Source organism: Phasianus colchicus, unplaced genomic scaffold (assembly GCF_987193195.1).
Source record: "Phasianus colchicus unplaced genomic scaffold, bPhaCol1.hap1.1 HAP1_SCAFFOLD_49, whole genome shotgun sequence".
Lineage (NCBI taxonomy): Eukaryota > Metazoa > Chordata > Aves > Galliformes > Phasianidae > Phasianus > Phasianus colchicus.
In genome coordinates this window covers 352,433-356,366 of record NW_028325227.1, presented here as the reverse complement: position 1 = coordinate 356,366, position 3,934 = coordinate 352,433, and the positions used below count along the sequence as shown (strand labels likewise).

The window sequence follows — 3,934 nt, the reverse complement described above, 5'->3', positions numbered from 1 at the left end:
TGAGGACAGACTGGAATCAAAACATGTGGACCATCCTAGCTTGTCCATCGATAACCCCCTCCCTCCCCCCTTGCCCAATTGGCTGCCAGTCATTACTTCATTACTTTTTTTTTTTTTTTTTTCATGCTTTTATGGGAACTTTGAGATCACAGCCTGAAGCAGTGACGGAGCACCTGGTGAGGGGTGTAGCCCTGCAAGCACAGGTGGAAGCAATGCACCTAGAGAACCAGATGAGGCTGAGCCTGGCTCCAGCCCCTCCCTCTCCTCATTTAAGGGCTGGCAGCCCCAAAGGCAGGGTTTCTTCCTGGAGACTGCCTCCTGTGGATTGTTGGGTGAGCTCTGGTTCCTGGAAAGAGGTAAGTGATCCTTTCTTTTTTGCAGGGTTTTGGCTTCTGCCTTTCTGTGGGGATCCTAAGTTGGTTTAGAGTAGCTATGTCCGCTATGCCTCTCCTTATGATGCCTTCCAATTGTTCTCTGAGGGGAGTGAAGGGGTTATCTGCTTTTCTCTGAATTGGTAATGAAGAGACTGACGTTCATTCCTCTCTTTTACTCTTATCTCATGCCTGGAATGCTTCAATCAGCCCCAAGGTAATGCTGGTTGGCTGACTGAGCATTGCAACTCTGGAAACGCCTGGAGCTAATGTGCTTTTCTGTAAAGAGATTCTGCATTCTCCAGGTTTCCTTTGCAACTCTTTTCAAGCCCAGTACCTTCTTGTGAAGTCTCCGTTCCTCTTTCATGACTCTCATTGCACAATCATCGACCTGGGACTCCAAACTACCACACTGTCCCAACCTATTTTATGACACGTTCCCTCTGTGTCCTACTTGTGTCTTTGTGTTCTCCCTGTGTCCTCTGCCCCTGTCCCCTCTGTGTCTCCTCTGCCACGGATTAATTCCGCCCATGCTGAGTATTGTTTAAGGGCGCGTATTTAAATTATGCTCCGTGTCTCTTTGGATCCCGTTCTGTTTTGCAGCTCGATGGGGTTTAAGGGTTTCTGGGGCTCCTCTAGTTAGTGGTTTAAGCACTGTGAAATCTGTGGAGCAGATAATGGAACGCCATGAATCCCTTGTTCATGCATCGCTTGTATGCAGGTGGGTTTGGTGATGGCTGTGGGACGCTCACTTAGAGATAGAATGGGGGTCACAAGGGGCTCGCCTTGCTCCCTGGGGTTTATTCTTCCAGCCCAATAAGCTACGTGGCTGGTGATAGAGTGAGGTGCGTGTATCAGGCTGGGACCTGAGCTTAAGAAAAGCCCCAGCCCCAGTGGCCGTTTTCTTCATCCTCGCTTAGTGTAATGCAGTCTCCACTACTTGAGCATACTGAACACGAGTATTCTGTTCCTGTTTTGTCTGGTTCTCTCCTAGACCTCCCTTACAGATTTGTCAGTAGTAACAGATGTCAGGGCACAGTTCTCAGAGCACGTTGTGGCCGACCACCCCAGGGTCCTAGGGTTCTTTCTGTTTTTATGGCAGATCCGGCTTCGTCTTTCTAGGAAACAAAGGATTGTCTTCTACTGGACCACTTTGTCTGGATCACCCCAGATATCTCCATCCCAATTGTCAGGGGATGCTGTTAGTTTCCTAGTCTGTATGATACCCAACCTCCCCACCCCTCTTCCTTCCATCCCCTGGCCCCCATTCAATAGCTAGCTCTGCCGCTGTGGGACCCACCAGTGTGATGAAGCAGTACCTCTGGTGTGCTGAATACTGGGACTGGCACAGAGAGGCTCTATGGCTGATGTGAATCTTCCCGACTGGACTACTTGGTGAGTTTCCCCGGAGCTGTTGAGCACACAGGCTTCCCCACCTACCCTGGTTGCTCACCATGCCATCGATGTCCTTTGTGGACATGGCTTCAGGTATCATACCAGAGACTCCTTAGAGTCGGAAGCGACCATTTATGATGATCTAGTCCGACTCACCCACAATGAACAGGGACCAGCACAACCCACAATGAACAGGGAACAGCTAGATCAGGTTGCCCTGCGTGTCACCTTGGAAGGGACAGGGCATCCACCGCATCTCTGGGCAACCTGGTCCACTGCGCAGAGTCACAGAAGGTCCCGGGTTGGAAGGGACCTCGAGGATCGTGGATCTCCAACCCCCCCCCCCCGCCACATGCAGGACCACCAACCTCCCCATTTCATACTAGACCGGGCTGCCCAGGGCCCCATCCAACCTGGCCTTGAACACCTCCAGGGATGGACGGGGCATCCACAGCCTCTCTGGGCAGCTGTTCCAGCACCTCACCGCTCTCTCTGTGGAGAACTTCCCCCTGCCATCCAACCTAAATCTTCCCTTCCCCAGCTTAAAACGTTTCCCCTTGTCCCTTGCTATGAAGGATATTTTCCTTATATCTAACCTAAATTTTCCCTCCTTCTTTCCTTTAGCTCCCCTTTGGGTATCGAAAGGCTGTTACCAGGTCACCTCGGAGCCTTCACTTCTCCGGGCTGAACAGCCCCAGCTCTCTCAGCCTGTCCTCACAGGTGAGGTGTTTGATCCTTTGGTTTTTTTTTTTCTTGTGGCCGTCCTCTGCATGTGCTCCAACGGGTCCATGTCTCTTCTGCACTGAGGGCTCTTCATATGGACGCAGTACTCCAGGTGAGGCCTCTTCAGCACAGAGCAGAGGGGCAGGATCACCTCTTTTCACCTGCTGACCGCACATCTTTTGGTGCAGCCCAGGATGTGGCTGGTTTTCCGGGCTGGGAGGGCACTTTGCTGGCTCGTGTACAGCTTGCCATCCACCAGCTCTTTTGGGACGGGCCTAGGCTCAGCCCTTTCATCCCCCAGCATGTATTGGTAGTGGGGGGTTCTCTTGTCCCAGGTGCAAGACACTGCGCCTGGATTTGTTGAAGCTGATGAGGTTTGTCTGTGCCCGCTGCTCAAGCCTCTCTGGGTCCCTCTGGTTGGCGTCCCATGTCACTGCTGGCGTGTCGCTGCTCCCCACAGCTTGGTGTTGTCAGCAAGGTTTCTGAGTTGTGGCTGATAAGACGACTGCCTGGAGTGAGTCAAGCATCCTTCAGCTTGAACCAGGTCCAAGTGTGCACAGCAAGAAAGACATGGCCTTCATCAAAAGACCACCAGATGACCCTGAGAGATACCTCGCATGTGTAAAAGAACTGAGACCTGAGGCTAGAAAAAATGTCAATCCTACTGGGGACTCGCTGTAATAACCCAGCCTTTTCTTGGACTTCCCCCAGACGGCGAGCTCGGGCTTTACCGGCTAGAGGTGGAGCTAACACAGAGACCTCTGGATTTTCAAAAAGGAACAAGAAGGCTGAGAATCGGGTGCTTTGTTTGACGTTTTTACTGGCTGTCCTACTTAAGGATTCTGCCTGTCCATAGGCACGTTTGGTTGGTTTGGCTGGAACTTAGGAGCCTGGTGCTTATGCCTTCGGTTCTTTGTGATACAGAGCTGTGCCCTTTGCTGCCCAGGCCAAATGCACGTGTTGTTGGAAGAGATTACTCTATGCATTTTACTTTTTTTTCTTTAATGCTTTTAAAGAGTGAGAGTGGTATATGCCTTCAAGCAGGTAACATATAAAACTTGTTTGTTTGTTTGTTTTCCTTATGCATACCTCGCATTTCATATCAATTCTCCCTTTGGGTCAAAAGTAGACCAAATCCTTGAAACCGTGCCTGGGAATCCCACTGATATTGAAACAGTTCAGCAGTGGTGCCCATGGTCAGAACGCCCTGCGGCGGCAGATCCTGGCATTGACTGTGAATGGAAGAACTGACAACAAATCGCTCGATATCAAAATTGACCCGGTGGATATTTACAAGCGCCGGGAGACCCAGACGGGATCTCAGAGTTGCATGGCCAGGTACAGAAGTTGTTTTACTGGTGGTTTTTTTGTTTGTTTTCTTTTGCAACGTTAAGGATTGTTAATCATTCCTCGCCATCCTTGGCTTCACTGCGCCCTCCTGTCCA

General features: G+C 50.9%; 1 long non-coding RNA gene across 1 annotated transcript; it reads left to right on the top strand.

Annotated features, from left to right (window-relative positions):
- Positions 1-1,647: 1,647 nt before the first annotated feature.
- LOC149911957 (uncharacterized) lies at positions 1,648-3,528 on the top strand. The gene is made up of 3 exons (XR_016462672.1): positions 1,648-1,766; positions 2,391-2,486; positions 3,201-3,528. It is a non-coding gene; the product is annotated as an uncharacterized LOC149911957 (long non-coding RNA).
- The last annotated feature ends 406 nt before the right edge of the window (positions 3,529-3,934 follow it).